This window comes from Mesoplodon densirostris, chromosome 4 (genome assembly GCF_025265405.1).
Source record: "Mesoplodon densirostris isolate mMesDen1 chromosome 4, mMesDen1 primary haplotype, whole genome shotgun sequence".
Classification (NCBI taxonomy): domain Eukaryota; kingdom Metazoa; phylum Chordata; class Mammalia; order Artiodactyla; family Ziphiidae; genus Mesoplodon; species Mesoplodon densirostris.
Window position 1 is genome coordinate 73,352,639 of NC_082664.1, and position 25,761 is coordinate 73,378,399.

A 25,761-nucleotide genomic window follows, 5' to 3' on the forward strand; every position below is an offset into this window, starting at 1 on the left:
GAATAGTATTCTCTGCTCTGGGGATGTTTCAATGGAAATACTAAAGGCGTACTGGTAGTGATGAAATAATGAGATTTAAAATTAATTCTTTGTTCAAATACTGACTTCACCACTTGCCCATCTCATATTGTGGCAAATTATTTATGATATCTAAGGCTCAGTTTTTCCTCTTATAAACATGAATAATGATAACAACACCTACTTCATAGAGGTGGTATGATTAAGGGAGATAATATTATAAAAAATAATGAGCACAGTTAGGTAGTTATATAAACATTAGATTTCCGTTCAAAAGTACTTCTATGTCTTTATTCAAAAATAAAATCTTAACATACAATCTTGACCTAAAAGACATTAAGAGGGAAGCTGTATTTGATAACATAGTAAAAATTGTAAGCATATAAGAACATTTAAAGATGCTTGCTTTAAATCTACATCTATCACAGAACTGCACCTCTGGAAGAAACAATACAGATGAGTGATGACTTATACTATTTTCCTAGCTCCCAATCTAATATGCTTTCCACAAGAGCAAGGTGCTTAGTGAACTGAAATAACTAATTGTACAGATCAAATGTGTTTTTGATGGGTCTCGAATTTCCAAAAAATTATTTGCAAAGATGCTTAATTACTGTTTGTGAAACCTATATGCTGTTCTGAGTTCTGAACTCTGACTACCATTTTTCAATTTTTGTTCCTCTCTTTTCTTTCTGTTTCCTTATACTGCCTGCTTTACTTCAGTATGCACAAATATTCCTGAATCTCAAATTAAAGACTATATAACAGATTCCCTGAACCTTTCTTGGAAAGACATTAATGAAAAGTAGGATGTCAGTTTAATATAATTTGTCACTATTCACCCCAAATCCTCCTTGGTGGATTCCCATAAGGAATCTTTCATGCACATTTACACATTTTTTTGTCTGGTCTGCTCACCTAACCTTTAGATAACTTAATTAAGTACTTTTAAAAGTAATAGCATATACTTCACAGAAATAGAATTTTCCATTAAGAGTTACCAAAACAAATGGTTAAGAACTTGCATAGTTATAAAGAAAGACAAAGTAAAGATGTCAGCTAAACGGAGATAAAAGATGAAAAGAAAATTACTGTGTCATCAAAAAGATAATGAAGTTTAAAAGAAATTTTAAAAGATGAGACATTTTGTAGGACATATAAAACAGTTTGACTAGAGCCAATAAAAAAGAAAGAAACTTTGGTGAAGGAAATGTCACTAATTAGATATTGTTAAAGCCGAAATGAACATTTTATTTTATGCTTTTATAGGCTAACAAATAAAAAAAAGCGTACTTAAACAAGCAATATCAGATTTTTCCACAGATCAGGGTACAGATTGTATAACATTATCTCTACAGGAATACAACCTAATCATGTGGCACTATGACACCATGAGGCGATGTGAAAATACATATTGGAAAAGACCTTGAACTTGTGTGCCACATACAGAAGAAAGCAAATGCATTTTTGAATCACTGGAAAGGATGAAAAGGAAACTGCTCAGATATATGCCTTTGAAAGTAATCTACAAAGAAACAAAAAAACAATTCTATCCCAGCACTCTAACCTGAGTCTCACTATCGGCTAAAGTTAAAATAATAATTGTCATAAGTATATCACCTTATATTTTCAAAATATAATCTTATACTTCAAACAAGTGTAATAACAAGTAATGGTGAGATACCACTGTCATAATCAGACTGACAAAGGTGAAAATATTGCCAATATCTAGAGTAGCTAAGGGTGTGGAGAATAGATACTGTAAGGCAGAGTTGGTGATAGTGCAAAATATGAACATCTTTGTGACAATGTGAGTGAAATGTTAAATGTAAATTTACTTTGACCCAACAGCCTTATTCTGAGGAGTTCATTCTAAGTAGAAATTATATTAAGGATAAAGTTATATTTACAGCAGTGTTGTGTCATGTTTCCTGTCTGGGGCCTAGTTTCCAAGCTGTACTCTCAGGCAGGGTTTCTCATCCTTGACACTATTTACATTTTGAGCCAGATAATTCCGTGTTATGGGGCTGTTCCATGAATTGTAGAATGTTTAGAAGCATCCCTGGTCTCTACCCACCAGAAAAGTGGCACTCCTCCAGTTATGACAATGAAAAATGTCTCCAAACATTGCCAAATGTCCTGTAGAGAACAAAATCTGCCCCAGTTGAGAACCACTGTCCTGCTACTTGTAAATATTTTCTCTCATTAATTTTACATGGTTAATATGCCAAAGTAATATAGAGTGAAGAAGTGAAGAGCACAGTGTCTGAAGTCAGAGTACCTGGATGAAATCTCTCTTTACCACTTAGAATTTACTTTTGACAACTTATTTAACTCATTTGTAAAATGAGAAGGGTAATACCTACCTCAAAGTGTTCATGAGGGAATTCATGTATATGAAGTACCAAGAACAGCATCATGCTCATTGCACACAATTTTGTAAGCGTAGCTCTGTTAATTATTACAGCCCTAATCCTACACCTGGAACATTGAGCTGTTTCTTTTGATTTGCTTCGCCCAGTTAACTACATATCAAATCTGAGTATACATATATAATATGAATAGCTATCCTTTGGAGGAAATTGTGGCTGTTTGTAAGGACCATGAGAACAGGAACCAGTTGCATGCATTCATTCTCTGTATCTTCAAGACCCCAGCAGGAGACCTGGTATATAGCAGGCACTCAAGAAACAGGTAGGTGCTGATGTTTAGATCAACTAATGGAGGAATGATGTAGCACATTGGTAATTTCAGGTGTATTGCCTGAGATTCCAAAAAAGCCTAAAATGGGCTCTAGGTCCATCTATCTTGCTGCAAATGGGAAAGACTTATTATATATCTAATACTATCTAATATTTTTATGACAAAAGATACAGAAATTGTATATTTAAAATCATATCCATGCTTGAGAGTTTTACAAGCAAGTGTCTCTGATACCAGTAGTTATGAAAACAACTCATTAGCCATATTTCTTGCATCACTGAGGAATAAATAAAAAGAATAAAAAATTAATTTATCTGCTTCTTCAGCCTGCGTCCAACTCTCCACTGCGGACATTAGATGCTTAAACTCCAGTGGAGCTATTCAAATATTCCCTCTCTCTCTTTCTCGCTCTCTCTATCTGTGTGTTGTGTGTGTATGTGTTGTGTATCCTTACCAAACAGCTCAACAAAGGAAAATGGAAAAGCTGAGAGAAGAAACTTGTGAAATACAATTCTCCCAGCAATAAGGATTTTTTATTGTCAATCTAAAAACAGCTGACACTCCCTGAAAGTAGGACCATAAAATTAAAATACAGCACACATCCTCCATTTGCCTACACTTGAAGGAAATGAGAAGTTCTCACAATTGTTATGGCAGCTAATGTTACTACATTTGGTAGTTTTCAACAAAGGTAAAAGGGGGAAGAAAGATCTCCTGAGCCTTAGGATACCACCTTGCTTTTCAAATTGAAACAGTTTAAGAAGCTATACACTGAAAATACATCTTCATGATGAAAATGTAGTTCATCTTCTTCACAGTTCTTATTTGACAATCATTTTCTGCAATTATAGGACCAGAAAACCAATTCCTGCACTAAAATTGTTTGAGTCATTTTCTTTTCTACTTTCGAAACTAAAATTCTTCAGAGCCAAAACTTTTGATCCCCTCTCCTATTGGTCTCCCCGAACATTCCAAACCTTCACCACTCTTCTCAAGACGTCTACTCCTACCTCTGGAGAAACCTTTCTTCCTACTTCCCTGAAAAATACAGTCAACCAGGCATTAAGTGTCTCAATATTCCTCTTAAAATGTATCTGTATTAAAGATCTTCCCATATTAGCTATATCTGGTCTCATTCCTTTCATAGGGACAGTGATTCATCAAGTCTTCTTTTCCCTACCCAAACATACATTCTCTCCTTTCTCAATGGACTCTTTTCTTCAGAATACAAATCTGCTCAAATTTTTCTAATCATAAAAAACTTGTACCCTACAGTACCTCTGGCTTCCCTGTGGCTATTGTTCTATTTGTGCATCCCTCTGTAGTTATTATATTAAAAGAATAACCTGTGCTCTTTTTCACTGTTTCAGCTCCAACATGGCTCTACCCATTCTAACGTAGCCTCTGATCCTATTCACTAAATCTATTCTTGGGAAGATCAGCAATAAATCCCACATTTCCACAATCTATATTCCTCGTGTGAAAAATCCAAAACAATTAATTTGTAATTAGCTTCAGGCTTTCTTCCTCCCCAAGCAAAGCTTTCTGGTTCTCCCCTCTCTTTTCTCTTACCTTTCCTCTAAAGACAGTTTTCTCTTGCCAAATGGGTTTCTTTGGAATTTTATGATGGAGAGTCAGGAAGAAAGAGGCAAGTGTATAAGGATAAAAAGCAAAGAGCTAAAGATGTTGGAAGAAATTAGGGAGGACATTTTTTTTAAATGTGTCCAAAGAGTCACTATACTGAGTGAAGTAAATTAGATAGAAAGTGAGAAAGTTAAGAAATTTGAATGTGGTTATAAGTTTCCTCCATAACATTAGACAAAAAAAGGGAAAACTAAGTTGTTTAGAAATTACTATAATACTGCCTAAAAATATGCTTTTTATTATGACATTTCTCAGAGAATAGACAATTGTTACACTTAGTTTACCTGACTTCTCATCATTTTACATGGCTAATTAAACCCTCCTTCTTGAAGGTCTCTATTTTCTTCACTCCTATAGCTTTCTTGGACCTCGTTTTACATCTCCAGCACCCTTATTAATATCACACATGAACTTCTCTTCTTTCCTATCCAAGAAAGTCTATGATTGGAGACTAACCTCAATTCTTTCCTCTCTCTACCAAAACCATCCCCACCTTGCACTGAGAAGATACTTATCATGGGCTGAATTGTGTCCCCGCAAAGTTCATATGTTAAGGTCCTAACTCCCAGTACCTCAGAATGTGACTGCATTTGGAGAGAAGGTCTTTAAAGAGCTGATTAAGTTAAAATGAGGTCTTCAGGATGCGCCTTAATCCAATGTTACTGGTGTCATAAGAAGAAGTTAAGACACACAGAGAGACACTAGGACCATGTAACCAGAGGAAAGACCATGGGAGGACACAGCAAGCCAAACAGAGAGGTCTCAGAATGAAACCAAACCTGCTGACACCTTGATCTTGGACTAGCTAGCCTCCAAACTGTGAGAAAATAACATCCGTTGTTTAAGCCACCCAGGCTGTGGTATTTTGTTATAGCAGTCCTAGCAATACAATACTTACTTGTTTTGGTATTAGATCAAATAAAGATTAAGTCCTATTGAAGTCTGGTTCTAATTCTGTATTCTGAAACAGAATCATAGGATATTAAAGCTGGAAATGTCTTAGATATCATTTAGTTGAGTTTTTCATTTTTGTGAGGGTCACCAAATTCCTTTATAAAATTCATGAAGGACAGAGTCCCTTCCTCAGCAAAGTGAACATGAGAACACATACATAACTACTGCATATATTTTATTTTATTTCACTAAGAACTGATGTTCTTCACACAGGCAGAATGTGTTTTGATTTTTTTTTACAAAAAAACCCTTTGTGAATAAATAATTCCCACCCATTTTTCAGAAAAAAATTAAAAGTCACTTTCTAAAATAAAATAGAAATGAATGGCACTGTGGAAATAAAAAGAAAACTAATCTGGCTCAATAGTAAATTTCAATGAGAAACCTGATTTAAAAGTTTTAACTTACTTTAACATATCAGTATCTTGGATGTTCAATAGATTTGTGACTCTTGTCGTTTGGGGCAAGAGATAGTGAAAAAATCTGGCTTGCTTTATAAGATGGTATTGCCATATTATACAGAATTAGAATAACCATTACTCTCTTTGCCAGTCAAGGATAAGATTGTGTGAAGAAACAAATATTCTCCTAGACCCACTGGAGAAATTCTAGTCACATCATTTCCTCCAGTCAATAAGGTCACTTTTGGCAAGTACTGCATCACTGATCCTGTCTATTTCAGCAATAAAATAAAATAAATCCATATTTCAATGTTAAGGTCATCGTTGCAAACTTAACTTTCAAAAAGTTTTTCACTACTTTGATATATCCAAAGATTTCTGCCAATGGATAAGATGACAAGAGTGTCATTCTCAACTCTGGGCTTCAGAAGCACTTTGCCTGGAACTGGAATGTGTATATATTTGTCAGCTTACATCCTCCTCTCACAGAATGAAAACTTGGCCAAAAGAGCTCCTTCTTTTCAACAGCATTCACAGGCAATGGAAGGGCCTTAAATCAGAAGATCTGTCTTATTCATTGGAGCAAAATATCTGCCAAGTGAGCCAATCCGTAAATGGATTTCTCCCTGTCAAGTTTTTCTGTGACTGGGCTTTCCTAGTCTCTCAAAAGAAGTGAAACTTCTGCTTTAAAGTTTAGTCAACACTTAAAAAGGCAGCAAAATTCTTGGTACTCAAAAAGTTTGTTACGCTTGAATTTGTGACAAAACATCTTGAAAACAATGATTTTAAAATCTGACCCTGAGGAAGTTGGTATGTTTCATAACAGGAAACAAAATTCTTTTCAAGATTGCTAGCTAGGTCTTTGACACCAGTGCATCCTCATGTCAAAAGCAATGAGAAGTCATAATAATGTGACTTCTCTAAAGCAGGAAATCCAGATGGATAGCCATGCCTGTTTATACTTTATTGGGACACAATAAACTAAGTTGTTGTTTTTTGTCCTCCTAGCCAAAGGCTTCCTCAGTGAAGAATATTCTCACCATTTTGAAAGCATCTATGGTCACCGACATTTCTAAAAGTGACTCAGATATTAAAACATTACTTTTGATAGCTTTAGTGTGCACATAAATCAGGAAAACCAAGGTTTGGCAGCACAGAAAGATAACAGTAGTGTCATCTAGTTGTATACTGGAAGGAAAATGACACAGTTGTGACTTCCTCCTACTTCAGGGTATTAGAAGAAATGTCAGCAAGTCTGATGTATGTGATGTCATTTCTTAAAGACATTGTTTCTATTTTCTTCTGTGGCTTCAATCACAAACTAGCTTAATATTTAATATCCAAAGAATAAGAGGGTGCCAAGTGTCTTCAACTTTCTGTGACTTCTTGTGCTTAGCAGTTTAGTAAGTGAAATTTTATCTATAGAAGAAAGCCACAAACCTCATTCCCACATCAAAGAATCGCCAGGAAAGTATCATCAGGAAAGAGACAGCATGTGCTCATTAACAATCTCTTCTCAACCACCATGTAGTATTGGCCATTTTTCCCTCTCTGGATCAGACTCCTGCAGTGTTCAGTGGTAACGGTGTGACAGTGTTACTTATGCCTATCCAAGTCACGATGCCACTGCCCACACTGTGTGTGATGTCTGCCAGTATGTGCCAATGTGTCTCCTTCCAATCTCAAGGGAAATGACACCTGTACCAACTGGGTTTTTCTGCTGCTGCTGCCACCATATCTTCTGGAGCTTCTCTCCCCCTCACTGCAGAAGCTACTGACACAGCCAGCAAGCACCAAAAGCAATCCAGGGCAGGGCTGTGTTCTCTGCCAAGGTGAATGAATCCCTTACACCCTTGTTCTAAGTTACACATGTGCTCTCAATACTCACTATAAGGTGAAGTATATACAGCCTTTCAGCTTTACCTGAACCTCTGGGACTGAGACATAAATACTTGGGGTTGAGACTAGAGAACTCTATTCAGTAATACATTACAACATACACAGAATTTGTGCCTCACTCTCCACACATCTGTTCCTCTCCATGTAATCTCTCCATATACCTGTTTAATCCTACGGGCAATACACTTTAGACTCAATAAGGGGTCATGTTATGTTGTTAACCTGGTTTAGAGTTTATTCCCTAGTTGACTCCTTCCACTTACTGTTCACAGCTTTTAGTTTAACACTATCAGAAAAATATTCTATAAGGAGCTAGACTTTACTGAACTTTAGACAAATGCTTCAGCAATCTCCATAAACTGACATTAAATAACACGGACTTAGTTCACTGTGTCTGCTATTCACATACACACACACACACACACACACGCATACAGAATCACAGAGGTATCTGTTCTCACAATACCTGTAATTGAACTCAATTCCATATTCTTTAATCACTTTAACCACAATCATTACAGAGATCTGCTCTACCTCCTAAGGCACTCTTTCAAGGAATGACACCACATCTACTCAGTCAGGAAATTAAAATCCTAGAGCCCCAGGCTTCCCTGGTGGCACAGTGGTTGAGAGTCCGCCTGCCGATGCAGGGGACACGGGTTTGTGCCCCGGTCCGGGAAGATCCCACATGCCGTGCAACGGCTGGGCCCGTGAGCCATGGCCGCTGAGCCTGCGCATCTGGAGCCTGTGCTGTGCAACGCGAGAGGTCACAGCAGCGAGAGGCCCGCCTACCGCAAAAAAAAAAAAAAAAAAAAAAAAAAAAACGCCTTGCTCACTCATATCCTTACATGACTCTGATAACGGAAAGGACTCCATACATTTTTTGATGATCTGCAGGTTTATCGTAGAGATACAGTTACAAGGGTTCTTAAAATAGGCAAAGTGTTTCTGTTGAGAGATTTAAATTAGATTTTCTTATGTTTCCCGGAGCTGTGCTACTGTTTTCGTATGCACTTCTGGGAATCTCTTAAGCATTCAAGTGACTCAGTTTCCCTCTCTGAACAAAGTGTATGGTAGAAAGTTGATTGAAGATAAAGATTCTTGGTATCATCACTAGGATCAGAGAGGTTTCAAAGGTTCTCGGTTAATCTCTGATAGATGTTCAATAAGTGATACTACTTGTATCACTATGCCTTTGCCCTAGGCTGTCTCCCAACTGGTCCACAACTTGGGTAATTGTTGTTACTGCTGTTACAGTGGCAGTGCTATTATGGCCATTGTTACTTTAGACATCAAATCTTAGAACAGAACATTCTTTTTTTCCCAAATAAATGTTATATTATTAAATAAAATTATAAATAGTTTACAAATTATACAAGGGTAAGGGCAATCTTAAGTAAGATATTGTATTTAATGCATGAAATGCTTAGGAATAGATGGTTCTTTTCAAAAATCAGTCGTTTCGGGCTTCCCTGGTGGCTCAGTGGTTGGGACTCCGCCTGCCGATGCAGGGGACACGGGTTCGTGACCCGGTCCGGGAGGATCCCACATGTCGCGGAGCGGCTGGGCCCGTGAGCCATGGCCGCTGAGCCTGTGCGTCTGGAGCCTGTGCTCCGCAACGGGAGGGGCTGCAGCAGTGAGAGGCCCACATACTGCAAAAAAAAAAAAAAAAAAAAAAAATCCTAGAGCCCCTTGAACAGTATTAGTGGCAGTTTGCATACGATTTTTTTTGAAGTGTAGTAAGTTTCAGCATACAAAGAGATTAAGAGGTCAACTTGGAAAGACTTAAGGCTCCTGGACCCACAGCTCCTATCTGCTAAGTGCCAGAAAACGCAGATCATTCCTCAGTGATTCTAATCAAATTACAGTGCTCCCCACATCCTACAAAGCCCCTGGCCATACACATACACACCACCCCAGCCACCACCATCGCCTCTACATTGTCACGTGGCACACGGAGATCTCTGCAGGCTGCCCAGGAAGGCACTGTAGGCCTCCGTGTATATCATAGGTAACTTCAGGAGAATATTCTGGATAAGCCCCAATAACCTAAAGTGGCTCTTGGAGCAGCAGCAAGTAGTTTTCGAGAGCTTGCACTTCCTGCCAGTGACTTGAGTCAAGTTTTGGAACACCTCCCAAGGGCTTAGAAACCTCTAAGAAAAACCTCCTTGGCATTTGCCAGCTTTGCTTACAATGCATCAATACGCTGTGTATCAATCCACTGTGAATTTGGAGGATACATGTTCATTTTCCATCTTGTTAGTCATTAAATATGCCTTCATTTTGGTTACAAGTTTATATGGCTTCCAGATTCCAGCCCTGAATAAATTATTGGCTTTATTAACCTCTTTTTTTTTTTATTTTTTGGCCATACCATGCAGCATGCGGGATCTTAGTTTCCCCACCAGGGACTGAACCCTCACCCCCTGAAGTGGAAGCGTGGAGTCTTAACCACTGGACCGCCAGGGAAGTCCCTTTACTAACCTATTATTTAGAGCAAATATTTATATCTGTATGTATTACTCAGGGTTCTCACACCTGTACAACACTGATATATTTCTAAGACCTAAGGATTAAAATTCATGCTCATCCAGAATAAATGCACACAGGGCGTTATGCTATTTTACAACATGATGGCATGAGGCAAGAAGAAATTTTGACACTTGGCATAATTTATTCCATTGTTTTGCATCCAAACTAGTACTATCAAAAAAGGTATGGTTTCATTTTTCTAAAAAATGACAATTCCCCTGCTTTTATTTTACTTTCTTTAAACTTAAAAAATTAAATTTACAGAAAAGTTGCAGGAACTGCCATACATCCTTCACCCAGAAGCCCCATTCAACTTTCATCAACTGTTTCCAATAATATCCTCTGTGAAACGGTCCAGTACAAAATCACACAATGCACCCAACTGTCATGTCTCTGGAATCTCCTTCAGTCCAGCATGGCTGGTGTGGGCTGCTTCCCTAGTCAGTCACCTTCCACATGAGGGTCCCTGCTGTGCCATGCCCTTCAATCACCTTCTTCCTCTGAATGAAGACCTCACATGGGACCACCTCTTTGTTCAAGCCCTGATTCCTCCTGGTTCCACAGCTACCTTCCTCACTCCAAACAGCCTCATGAATTTGGATTGAATTGTTTATATTATATTATCTCCCTTTAAAGGGTATTGAGTTCTGATCTGGCTGCCAGTTAAACTACTGGCAAGGCTTCTTGATCCTTTAGGGTTTCTTTTATGCTTTATTAAAGAGAGTCTATTTTGATTTTGTCCTTGGTTCTAGAATGTGGCCCTTACTTTATTTCCTAGCACTTATTCCTAAAACATGGCTTTTCTGGACAATCAGCTAAAAGACTGAGTTATTCATCAAGGCCTCCCTACCCTACCTGGCCCTGAACACAAACATCCCCAGCACTGCATGACCTCTGATACCTCCCTTTAGCTATCAGCCTTGCAGCAGGTGCTCTCTGCTAGGCCTCACAGTCTTGCTCTGCACAAGAGGCAGCAGTGTCCCCATAGAGAACCCCATGCAGATTTCTGAGGCTTCCTTCCATAAAGCTCCCCTTCTCCTAACAAATTCCAGCCACTTGAGCCATCCTAACTCTGCTCTCTACCTATTCAGCTTAGGTACTGTGGCTCTGCTAGGGGAACCTGTCCCTGCTCTGCAATAGTGAAAGAGCCCAAGGCACAGTGAAACTGGGGTGCACTTTGCAGATTCCCCTTCTTTCAAAGATCTGCATAATCTTTGGTCCAATCCCAGAAAACAGGTGCATTATATATTTTGTTCAGTTTTGTGGTTGTTTACAACAGAAGAGTAATTTTGCCACCAGTTATTCTGTCATGGCTGGAAGAGGAATCAAGTCTGTTTTTAAAGGTAAAATTAATTTAACGTGTGAAAATACAGTCAGATACACTGAACATAAATTAAACTGAAGTGCACATTTGGAATTTTTTAAAGGGTCTTAGAAAGCAAAATGGATGAGAAAAGTTTTTTAAATAATTAAGTGAATTTGAACAACCACAGCAATACTTTATTTAGCACAGCTACCTAGTTATGGTTCTTTATAACACTGATCATCCAGTAGGGCAGAATTTGCTCTCCTGCAAATAAATGTTTAGCCCCTTTACTGCACTTTCCTCCATTTTCACGGCAGTTTCTAATCTCTTTATTTTGTTTACTCCAGAAAGGTCCCTTTCAGTGTTATTACATCCTGTTACCTGAAGAAACTGATTATTTTACAAAGAATAAGCAATCATGGGTTACAGTATGGGTTGTACTAAAACGCCAGTTTTACTATGAGCCTAGCAAGTGAATTCTCAGATTGAGGTAAATCATATGCCAACCCTAGCAAAATCTACCATTAGAACAGTTCTAAAGCATATGGAAACATAAAGTCACCAACCAATAAACACCTTATTGTATGCCGATTAATTTGAATAAATGATGTTGGGGATGCAATCCCTAGGGACTGTGCCCAGTTGACTGTGATAGCACTGATTCATTTAACACTGCCATCTCCTGGAAGGCATTCACAGTGCTAAGCTTGGTACAAATGGATTATTAGTAATGTATATGTTACTCTAAAATAATATAATCTTTAAAATCTATTAGATTTTTACTTGAAGTGTGCTTAAGAAAGATAGTACAACTTATGGAGATTGATCACAACATCAGATTCCTATATACCTTATAATACATGCATAATTAGTGGTTTTTAAACATCAGTTTAATCCTATGCCATAACTGAAATGAATATTCTTGAGGCCTACCATTAGAAGAGAGTGCTAAGGACTGGAAAAGTGATGCTGGGTAGTTGCCCTAATTTAGCAAGGGGCGAGACATATATGTCCTCTTGCATACATATACCCTGAGATTTTTCACAATGCAAGAAGAAATTCTCCATCTACAGCTCTGATTATCCACATACTAGAGAAAACAGAAAACATTAAGGCAGAAGGTCACTTTTCTCATATAACCACTTAGGACTCTCAACTAATAGCAAATTTTCAGTAGGATGAAAGGGATCAAAACCACTATTCTTTCAAGAAACACAGATATTACTACAGACTTTTCACTGAGACCTAGATTGGCAAAGAAATCTTTGTCACTCAGCAGTGTAGAATGTAAGCAACATGCAAAGAAGTCTCCTTAGAGACTTGAGAGGACATCTCAGTTGGGAATTACGTTCAGCAGTATTTGATGAAAATCTGATTAAGGTGACTTACCAAAATACAGAATGATTTTTCTCATGTAACTGAGGTACATAAAAAGGAAGTACAGCATTGATTCAGCTGCTCAAGAAAGTGTTCATGACTTGCAGTAACAATGTTTATAAGAGAATTCCTGTGTACTATAAAGAAAGGGGTTTTTGTAAGTGAAGGGATATGTTTGCCATTCTGTAATTCATTTAGAGAAGTGTTTAAAAACACATGTAACACATGGAATATTATTCAGGGATAAAAAGAAATAAAGTACTGATCAATGGTTCAAAATAGATTTTTAAAAAAAGAAAAAAATTTTTTTAAATTGTTTTGCATTCCATTTGGCTGTGTCTGGTTTAATCTTACTTATCTCTGCAAGATCAATTGAAATCTTGAACTTTATTGACTCCCTATATACTCCAAATGAAATCTTGAATTTTATCGACTCCCTATCTACCTCAAGTTCCAAGGCTTCCCTGGTGGCGCAGTGGTTGAGCGTCTGCCTGCTGATGCAGGGGACACAGGTTTGAGCCCTGGTCTGGGAGGATTCCACATGCCGCGGAGCAACTGGGCCCGTGAGCCACAACTACTGAGCCTGCGCGTCTGGAGCCTGTGCTCCGCAACAAGAGGCCGCAACAGTGAGAGGCCCACGCACCGTGATGAAAAGTGGCCCCCCTCGCCACAACTAGAGAAAGCCCTCGCACAGAAAATGAAGACCCAACACAGCCAAAAATAAATAAATAAATTTAAATATATATATATATTAAAAAAAAGAAAAAAAAGAAAAATTTTTAAAAACCACATGTATTGACAATGGTTATATGAGTGTCCTGTACAAGGTACTTTGACAACAGTGTTATTTCAGGGAATAGATGTGATAGCTCTTCTATAATGTATTTAGAGTAGTATTTTAAAACACATGTCGTAAAGATGTTTATAAGAGTTGTATGTGCAAGATATTTGAGAAGTGTCTTATTTCAGGGAATGAATGTGATAGCTCTTCTGTAATGCATTTAGAGAAGTATTTAAAACCACACTAAAGTTTCTATAAAGAAAATATTCCTTGTCCTAGGGTCTCTTCTCATACAAAAATATGGCTACTCCACTCCCCAGGATATGTGTTCTCTAAGCTGGAAGAAAGTGGAAGAATAAAGGCCAAAAAAGAAAGCAGACCTGTCCCTTTTAAAGCACTTCCTCAGAAACCTCTGCTCCTAAACACAGAAACTTCTGAATGCATCTCACTGGCCAGAATTATATCACGTCAACACCCCTAATGGCAAAGGAAGTTGAAAGATAAGTATTTAATTATACTGATTCTGTTATTAAGCAATGGGAGAATAGTTATTGGATAGAAAACAAGCAACGTCTGTCCAAAGGTCTTTTAAATTGTTTTGCATTCCATTGGCTGTGTCTGGTTTAATCTTACTTATCTCTGCAAGATCAATTGAAATCTTGAATTTTATTGACTCCCTACATACTCCAAATGAAATCTTGAATTTTATTGACTCCCTATCTACCTCAAGTTCCAAACTGGATACTACTTTGCCTCCTTACTTGGAATATTAGAAAATAAAGATAAATTAAAAGCTATATATGACACAAAATTTTATATTTAAATAGGTCCGACCATTATTAATAATAATAGTATTACTATTAATACTATTAGAACACTAATCATTAATGGTTTAATGATTATTAAAAGAATACTGTTGATTTTTAAAACTATAGACTTTGTACATTAGCTATAAAATCATCGAAGCAAGATAAGCCTTAAGAGAGTGGTTCAAAATTTATAGATACCCATATTGAACAAAGTAAAATCATAGTATTCATTCCACTGTTATAACATAATACAGTGTATGTGAGCACTATCACAGGAATTAAAAACTCCATGACATAAAAGATTAATGAGACTGTTCTGAGGAGAGCATGCCCAAGACTTTAACTACACAAGAAACAACTAACTATGGCTGCATCCTCTGAGGAAGCTCCTCTGTATTGCATCAAATTATTTTTGGAAAGGATTACTGCAAGCAAAATAGATGAGAAATACTGGTTCCTGAGTTTATGGAAGCCTATATCTCTCAATTCTTGTTGACCAATGGCTGTAGATCCTACACTACATGTCGTAGACACTGGATTATTTGCTTACTCCTTTCTCTTACTCCAGTGATTTTAAAGCTACTTGTCTCATGTCTTTTTCTGGTGAAATTTAGGTGTTAAGTGACCAGCAGTAAATTTTAAGCAATTAAAATAAAATAAACAGTTTGTGACATGATGGCACATGATGGTAAAAGTCTATCCTCAAAGAGTATCATCTAGCACCACAATTCTATTGATGCATTTCAGCTAAAGAGTTTATTCAGGCTAAGGACTGTTTAAGAGTTCTTAAGAAAAACATCTGGAAATTATATAAAAAATTATACTTATCCAATTAAAATACCATTAAATCTGGACAATAAGTATTTACTCACTTGTCTAAATTCTAAAATGAATCCAAACATACCCAGAGGAATTTAGATGGGACAGGTAGCTAAAATGTAAGTCTACTTTGCTTTATTTTTAATTTAAATTCCAAGGGAGTCTGTGGTGAGAAGTATAAAAGTCTTGATTTATTAACCACATATAAAAACTTATGATACATTTATAGATGGGGACAAAAGATTAAAACTGTCTGTGAAAGGATGATAGCAATGAGAATCAACTTGATTCTTATTTTGATAGAAAATCTCATTTTGATAGCAAAATCCTGGAAAAGCTCATGATTTTGAAGCACTAGATATCTCTGAAAGCCAGAGTGAAGTGTGAGTTTGAAACCAAGAGGTGAGATTTGTTTCAGAAGTTTGAAACTAGATCCCCTCTCTCTTTCTGAAACTGCTGCTCCCTCACCTAGGAGGAACAGATCAGAGCTATGGACCTAGAGACATAGGGAAAAATTGCAGGCCAACGTGTGACCATCCTCAAAGCAAATGAATTCATGGAATCCTCCATTCTGAACAAGAGACCCCACTGTGGGATCCCAATCTACTGACAGCCAAACAAACCCCCAGTAAAAAGAATGGAGGCTTTGTCTATAAAAAAATAATCAACCCAAGAGAAAAGACATATACATACTAACATTTAGAGATTCCCCAATGTGAGAGTCTACTTTTCACCCAATAACCCTATATTGCAGCTATATAATGACAAGCCTCAGCCATACACACAAATTTCAAACAACTTTTTAGTGCCTCACTCTTAAAATTATCAATTTAGTACCATTAGATATTCAAGGAAAAACTCTAACATGAAAAAACAGACTAAAATAAACAAAAGGCAAAAGGAACTTTAAGGAAGAAATAAAGTTTAAAAACAAAAAAAAAAACATAAGCAATTAATGACATCAGAGAGATCATAAAAACATTGAATCAAAAAAATAATATCAGGAGGATATAAGAAAAGAAAATATAAAAGATCAACAAAATAAGAGCTGCTAGAAATTACCACTATCAAAAAAAGAAATTTTAAAAATTTACTAGAAGAGCTAGAAGATAAATTCAAGCTAATCTGGAAAATAAAAAAAGAGAGAGGTTTTTGTTTTTAAACAAAAAGATTAAAAAATGAAAAATAAGAAAGAAATTATAAGAAAAACAGAAGGTCAGTTCAGGAAATCTAACCTCCCTCTCATGGAAGTTCCACAGAGAGAAGAGATAAAACAAAGAAAAAAGAATTTTTGAAGAAACAATACAAGAAAATGATTTAGAACTAAGAAAGTTTCTGAGTGAAAAAAATGAGATAAGAAAAAAACAATGAAAAATGATGCATAAAGCACAGTGCTGTAAAACTTCGAAATAAAAAGGAGATAGAAAAGACACTAAAAGCTTGTAGAGGTAACAAGGTCATATACAAAGACTCAGCCTTCAGAATAAAATCACTCTCGGCAGCAGCAATATTGAAGATTGAAGACATTGGAACAATGCCTTCAGAATTCTAAGGCAAAATTACTCCTAACCTATAATTAGTTACCTAGCTGAAATATCACATAAAAACAGAAGTCAGAATTATCATGTTTAGCCATGCAAGATATAAAAAATTGCTATGTTTATGTACCTACCCATTCTTTTTTTTTTCCTTTTGCAGCTAATGCATTTTGCTTTACAAAAAAATTTCTATATTTCCAGTAGCTCTGAAGCATAAATTCTGCAATGCTCAATAGGCTTTAAGGAATACAAAGGGTAGGGGTAGAGATAGAGTTGATGTCAAAATTCCTATCAGGATAATTTCCCCAAACGATTCCTAAGACAAGTAGAAAAATAGAAAAAGGCATAGGGTCCAGGAAAAAGATGATGCAAACCAGAAATTAGGCAAAGGGAATTCAGTGTAAGATGGTAAATGAAAATCCAAGGGTAATGGTTGTGCAACAAGCCCAGAAAACAACAGTTCAAATTGGAGCAAAAGCCACAAGCTTCCAGGAAGTTTTTCTCAAAAAAGGAAACAGTAGGAAGACTGATGTATTTAACAGGGTAAAAGAACTGTTCTTCATTCTATTGATTAGTATGGGTTGAATGTGTGCCTGAAAAGGAATAAAACAAAGAGATTATTATGTGGCAGACTTTAAGGTGACCCCCATGATCCCTGCCTCCTAGTATTTACACCTTTGTGCAATTCCCTCCCCTTGAGTTTGGGTGGGACATGTAACCTGCATCTCACCAAAAGAATATGGCAAAGATGTTGGGATGTCACTCCTGTCATTACATTTTGTAAGATTCTGTCTTGCTAGATGACTTGTTCTCCCTCTCCTGCTGGCCTTAAAGAAGCAATAGAAAACATATAATAGAAAAACATAAAATAGAAATTAAAAAACAGTGATAGGAAACACTGACTCTAGGAGGAAAAAGTTGCACAAGACAATAAATGTATAGTACACTATGCAACTTAGCCATGAATAATATTTATGGTCATAATAAGGTACATTCTGAATGCCTACTCTACAAAAATCCTGAACTGAAAATGAGGGGAAAAGCATGTATCGGTAGAAAGGAGATTTATTTAAAAACCTAATTCCTCATCTTCATCGTATAGGAATAACAAAATCAATTTTTGGATTTCCATACACTGTGCCAAGCACAAGATACATTATTGCGTAAATTGATCAGCAACTTTATTCACCCTTCTCAGCTTTCTGAGCAGTCCTTCCTCTGGCTCTCTTCCCTACCTTCCCATCCACCATTCCTGACACTCTCTTACCCACTCCAGTCCTTTTTAACTACTCAGCTCCCGTAACTCCCCTGACCACACCCCTATCTTCCTTTACGAAAAAGGCTGTACATGGACATGCTGAGTGAAGCCCTCTGGAGAGAACTAATCTCCCCAGTGAGAAGGAAAGGATTAAAGACCACAGGTAACACCAACCCTCCTGGGTTATCTGAAAGAGAAATCAAAACTGCTGCTATCTAGAGCAGAGTATAAAGCAAAGGGCTTTTCCTGAGGTGGAGGTGTACAAAGTTCTACACAGGGCAGTTCAACACGGTTGAACTGCTGAAATTCTCCCCCAAATTCCAGCCATATCAAAATTAACTCTAAAGATATGATTGGAGGGGGAAGGGAGGAAAGAGCTGAAATCAAAGAATGTCATAGGAACATAGGGAGCAGAGATACATTTTATAAAATATATATGGATATTGATACTTAAAGTGTTTAACTTTCATTCATTAATCTTATTTTATAAAGTCTGAACATTTTTACCAGTTTTATTTTTTCAAAAACATGCTCAGGCTTCACGGACTGAAATATTAAGCAAAATAAATATTGAAATGCCAGTATTGTCATTTTGCTTAAGGAGTGTATCAATACATAGCAGGAAGCCAATAGATACTATCTAAAATTTTATAATAAAGAAATAGTCACAGAAACTCATTAGTTCGTATAGAGGCAAATACCAGAAGGATTTGGAAATTACCTCTTATTCTACAGACTACTGATGTCACAGTTCTATATAATATGGACACGTATCATTCTTTTAATATGCATTTTGAAATTATAATAATTAGAATGGTGTAAGGTTGACCTAGGAGTCAATAAACAGACTGATGTGCCACTGAAGAAATTCAAACATTTTTAGAAATGAAGTTTGTGATAAAGCAGACTTTTCAGAGAAGCTAGGAAAGACTTGAGTAAATAATTGGCATACTAGGTAGATAATGTTGTGCAGATAACCACAAGCCTCATCTAGAAAACTAAGGCAAGATGATGCCTTATTGTAGAAAATAAAAATCACATATGTTTAGTAAGTGGTGAGTACTGTTTTGGTGATTTTCAAATTTACCATCACATTTTTAGTGAAGAAAGCCTGCTCACAGCACTAACATAAAACCTACATATTCCTCACAAAGTATAATCTCTTCTTCCTTGAAAAAAGTAAACTTCTTGAAACCTCTTCTAGCAGTTAGATTCTGAGTCAGAGGTCCGACTTGAAGTCCCATCTCTGCACACCAGCTTTGGAACTTTGGGGAAACAATATAACCCCTTAAATTCTGCTTCTCTATTTTTTTTAAAAAAAGGGAGAATAACTGCTGTTAAAAACAGACTGTCTCATTTAATTTCATGGCAACCCTATGTAAACATGCTTTGAAAATGATAAAGCACCTACATAAGTAATTGACATTAGAGTGATTATTGCTTAATAGGACAAATTCACATAGAACTCTTAGGAGAAAAAGAATATTTCCAGGACTTGGAAACAGATATATATATATTTTTTCCTACTAAGGGTCAATGTTCCTAATTAGAATTTTTTTATACTTCTATTTAGAAATAACACATTCCAGGACTTCCCTGGTGGCACAGTGGTTGAGAATCCGCCTGCCAATGCAGTGAACATGGGTTCGAGCCCTGGTCCGGGAAGATCCCACATGCTGCGGAGCAACTAAGCCCGTGCGCCACAACTACTGAGCGTGAGCTCTAGAGCCTGTGAGCCACAACTACTGAGCTCGCATGCCACAACTACTGAAGCCTGCGTGCCTAGAGCCCATGCTCCGCAACGAGAAGCCACCGCAATGAGAAGCCTGCACACCCCAACGAAGAGTAGCCCCAGCTTGCCACAACTAGAGAAAGCCCGCATGCAGCAACAAAGACCCAATGCAGCCAAAAATAAATAAATAAATAATTTTTTAAAAAATAACACATTCCAAGAATAAATTACTGTATTTTACTGCTAAGAAGTACCTGAACTCAACTATAAAAAAAATTAAAAATGGCAAAAGATCTAAACAGACACTTCACCAAAGAAGATATACTGATGGCAAATAAGCATATGACAAGATGCTCGACATCATATGTCATTAGGGAATTGCAAATTAAAACAATGAGATACAACTACGCACTTATTATTAGAATGAGGAAAATCCAAAACCCAACACCAAATTCTGGTAAGATGTGAAATAACAGGAATTCTCATTCACTGCTAGTGAGACTGTAAAATGGTATTGCAACTTTGGAAGACAAATTAACAGTTTCTTACAAAACTAACATAATCTTACCATATGATACAGCCATTTTCCCTATTAGTATGTACTAAAGAGAGCTGAAAATGCACATCCACACAAAAACCTGCATGTGAATGTTTACAGAAGTTTGATTCTTAATTATCAAAACTTGTAAACAATCAAGATGCCCTTCAGTAAGTGCATGGATAAACTGTGGTACAGCCAATGAAATATTATTCAGCACTAAAAAGAAATGAGCTATCCAGCTCTGAAAAGACATAGAGAAAACTTAAATGTATATTACTAAGTGAAAGAAGCCAACTGAAAAGGCTATATACTGTATGATTCCAACTATATGACATTCTGGAAAAGGCAAAACTATGGAGACAGTAAAAGGATCAATAGTTGCCAGGGATTAGGAGGGAGGGAGGGATTAATATGTGGAACACAGAGGATTTTTAGGGCAATGAAGCTACTCTGGGAGAGCGGCCAAGATGGTGGAGTAGAAAGACCTTGACTTCACCTCCTCTCACAAGCACCCCAAAATCACAACTATCTGCAGAAGAACCATCCATGAAAAAGACTGGAACATAGCAGAAAAGCTCTTATACAACTAAAGACATAAAGAAGGAACCACAGCAAGGTAGACAGGAGGGGTGGACTTGCAATATAAGCAAATCCCCTACCATCAGGTAGGCAACCCACAAACTGAAGAATAATTATATTGCAGAGGTTCTCCCACAGGAGTGAGAATTTTGAGCCCTACTTTAGGCTCCCCAGCCCAGAGGTCCTGCAGTGGGAAGACGAGCCCCAAAGAATTTGGCTTTGAAGGCCAGCAGGGCTTAATTTCGGGAACCCCACAGGACTGGGGGAAACAGAGACTTCACTCTCAGATGGTTCACACAAAATTTCATATGCACCAAGGCCCAAAGAAAAAGCAGTAATTTGTTCCCTATTTTTTTTTTTTTTTTTGGCCACACCACACAGCAAGCAGGTTCCCCAACCAAGGATCAAATTTGTGCCCCCTGCTGTGGAAGCGTGGAGTCTTAACCACTGGACCGCCAGGGAAGTCCTGAAAAAGCAGTAATTTGATAGGCGCCTGGGCCAGACCTACCTGCTGGTCTTGGAGAGTCTCCTGGAGAGGAGGTGGGGGGGGTGTTGCCTGTGGCTCATGCTGGGGACATAGACATGTGGTAGCAGACACTGGGGAATGTTCCACCATGTGAACACTGCTGTTGGCAGCTGCCATCTTGGTTTATTAGCACCAAACCTGGCCCCACCCAGCAGCCTGTAGGCACCAGTGCTGGGACGCCTCAGGCCAAACAAAAAACTGGGTGGAGACACAGCCCCACCCATCAGCAGACAGGCTGCCTAAAGACTTCCTGAAGGCTTCCCTGGTGGCGCAGTAGTTGAGAGTCCACCTGCGGATTCAGGGGACACAAGTTTGTGCCCCGGTCCAGGAGGATCCCACATGCCGTGGAGCAGCTAGGCCCGTGGGCCATGGCCACTAAGCCTGTGCATCTGGAGCCTGTGCTCCATAACGGGAGAGGCCACAACAGTTAGAGACCCATGTTCTGCAAAAAAAAAAAAAAAAAAAAAAAGACTTTCTGAGTACACAGCAGCCTCTAGACTGCCCCTAGACACAGCTCACCCACCACAGGTTCAAGACCAATCTCCACCCACCACTGGGCAGGCACTGGCCCTTCCCTCCAGAAAGCCTGCACTAGCGTCTGGACCAGCCTCACCCACCAGGGGCCAGACATCAGATACCAGAAAACTATAATTCTGCAGCCTGTGGATCCAGCCCACCTACAGCAGGCCAAACCCTAATCTGAAACCAGCTGGGTCCTGGCCCTGTCCACTAGCAGCCAGCACAAGCTTTGGGACACCCCAGACTTCATATCCAACTGTGTGAGAAACCAGCCCCCTCACCACAAATGATTTGGAACGAGCTCTGGGATCCCTGAGCCCCACAGCCAGACTCCAGGAAACAGCTGTGCCTGCCAGTAGTCTGGCACAAACCCCAGGACCTGGCTTCACCCTCCAGTAGGTGGGCAACAGCTCCACGGTCTCAGGGGCCCTGAATACACCCATCAGTGAGGCAGCACTAACCCTGGAGCCCTCTACAGTTCTTCAACCAGCTGCCTCCTGGCCAGGCCCCACTAAACAGCAGCCAGCAGCATTTGCACAAGTCAGGACCTGACAAACAACCAGGCTAGGGGCCAACCAAGCCTACCAGATCGCACACATGGTCAGCCCACCACAACAGAAGGATATATGCAGGTTCCTCTTAGGGGAACCCCGAGCGTATAGCTTGGGTGATGAAAGTGGAGTACACTGCTGGGACACATAAGAAGTCTCCTATAGAAGGCCACTTCTCCAAGGTTGAGAAACGTAACTGACCTACCACATACATAAAAATACAAATAGCAACTTAGATAAAATGAGGTGGCAGAGGAGCATGTTCCAGACAAAGGAACAAGATAAAACCCCAGAAAAAGAACTAAGTGAAGTAAAGATAGGCAATCTATTTGAGAAAGAGTTCTGAATAATGACTATAAAGATAATCAAAGAACTCAGGAGAAGAATAGATGCAGAGAATGAGAAGTTAGAAATTTTTAACAAAGAGTTAGAAAATTTAAAGAATAACCAAACAGAGATGAAGAATACAATAAGTGAAATGCAAAATATACTAAAAGGAACAATTCCTATCATTTAGTCAGGAATATCAGACTAAATGATACTGAGAAATGGATCAGTGAGCAGAAAGACAGAGTAGTGGGAATCACTGCCAGTGAAAAGAAAAAAGAATAAAAACAAATTAGGACAGTTTAAGAAGTCTCTGAGACAACTTCAAGTGCATTAATATTTGCATTATAAGGGTCCCAGAGGGAGAAGAGAGAGAGAAAGGAACTGAAAAAATATTTGTAGACAAATATAGTAGTAATTATTATCATATTATTATAATTATATATAATAATATATATTATTATTACTATTATTAGGTAAAAACTTTCCTAACCTTGAAAAGGAAACAGTCACCCAAGTCAAGAACATGCTGAGTCCCATACAGGATGCCCTAAAGAGGAATGCACGAGGACACATTGTAATTAAAATGACAAAAATTAAAGGTAAAGAGAAAATATTAAAAGCAGGAAGGGAAAAGCAACAAATAACATACAAGAGAACTCGCATAAGGCTGTCAGCTGATTTTTCACCAGAAACTCTGCAGGACATAAGGGAATGTCACATTATATTTAAAGTGATGAAAGGAAAAAACCTACAGCAAAGAATACACAGCAAGGCTCTTGTTCACATTTCATGAAGAAATCAAAAGCATTACAGACAAGCAAAAGCTAAAACAGTTCAGTACCACCAAACCAAGCTTTGCAAAAAATGTTAAAGGAACTTCTCTAAGTGAAAAGGATAAAAGGCCACAACTAGAAACAAGAAAATTATAAAATGAAAAATTGCACTGGTAAAGGCAAACATACAGTAAAGGTAGGAAATCATCCACACACAAAGTTAGTAGGGAGGTTAAAAGACAAAAGTAGTAAAATTGTCTACATCCACAATAAGCAGTTAAAGAATACACCAAACAATCACATGTAAAATATGACATCAAAAACAGTAATAATGAGGGGAGGGGAGTACAAGTTCAAGGTTTTAAAATGCATTTGAAATTAAGAGTTCAGCAACTTAAAACAATTATATATACATATATATATATATATGTGTGTGTATATATATATATATATATATGTATACAAAAACCTCATAGTAACTACAAACTAAAGGTAATAGATGTACACACAAAAAAGAAAAAGGAATCCAAACATAATACTAAAAATAGACATCAAATCACAAGAGAACTAAAGAAGAAAAAAAGGGGGGAAAAAGACCTACAAAAACAAATCCAAAACAATTAACAAAATGGCGATAAGAACATACATACCAATAATTACTTTAAATGTATACGGACTGAATGCTCCAACCAAAAGATAGAGAGCAGCTGAATGGATACAAAGACAAGACCCCTATATATGCTGCCTACGAGACTCACTTCAGATCTAGAGACACATACAGACTGAAAGTGAGGGGATGGAAAAAGTTATTCCATGCAATGGAAATCAAAAGAGAGCTGGAGGAGCAATACTTACATCAGACAAAATAGACTTTAAAATAAAGACTGGGGCTTCCCTGGTGGCACAGTGGTTGAGAGTCTGCCTGCTGATGCAGGGGATACGGGTTCGTGCCCTGGTCTGGGAAGATCCCACATGCCACGGAGCGGCTGGGCCTGTGAGCCATGGCCGCTGAGCCTGCGCATCCGGAGCCTGTGCTCCGCAATGGGAGAGGCCACAACAGTGAGAGGCCCAGGTACCGCAAAAAAATAAAAAATAAAGACTGTTATTAGAGATAAAGAAAGACACTACATAATGATCAAGGGATCAATCCAAGAAGAAGATGTAACAACTGTAAATATATATGCACCCAAAATAGGAGCACCTAATAATATAAGAAAATTATTAACAAACATAAAAGGAGAAGTCGACAGTAACACGATAATAGTGGGAACTTTAACACTCCATTTACATCAATGGACGGATCATCCAGACAAAAAATCAAAAAGGAAACACAGGCCTTAAATAACACATTAGACTAAATGGCCTTAATTGATATTTATAGAGCATTCCATCAGAAAACAGCTGAATACATGTTCTTTTCAAGTGCACATGGAACATTCTCCAAGATAGATTACATGCTAGGCCATAAAACAAGTCTCAGTAAATTTAAGAAAATTGAAATTGTATCAAGCATATTTTCTGACCACAGTGTTATGAGACTAGAAATCAACAAGAAAAAAACTGAAAAAAATACAAACACATGGAATCTAAACAATATGCTATTAAACAATAACTGGATCATTGAAGAAACTAAAAAGAAAATTAAAAATATAGGGACAAATGAACATGAAAACTCCATGATCCAAAACCTATGGGATGCAGCAAAAGCAGTTCTAAGAGGGAAGTTGATAGCGATAAAAGCTTACCTCAGGAAACGAGAAACACCTCAAATAAACAACTTAACCTTATACCTAAAGCAACTAGAGAAGAACAAACAAAACCCAAAGTTAGTAGATGGGAAAAAATCATAAACATCAGAGCAGAAATAAATGGAATAGAGATTAAGCTAAAAGTTGGTTCTTTGAAAAGATAAATAAAACAGATAATCCTTTAGCCAAACCCATCAAGAAAGAAAGGGAGAGGGCCCAAATCAATAAAATCAGAAATGAAAATGGAGAAGTTACAGTCAACATCAGAAATATACAAAGCATAATAAGAGACTACTACAAACAACTATAAGCCCATAAAATGGACAACCTAGAAGAAATGGACAAATTCTTAGAAAGGTATTGATACAATCTTATAAGACTGAACTGGGAAGAAATAGAAAATATGAATAGACCAATTACCAT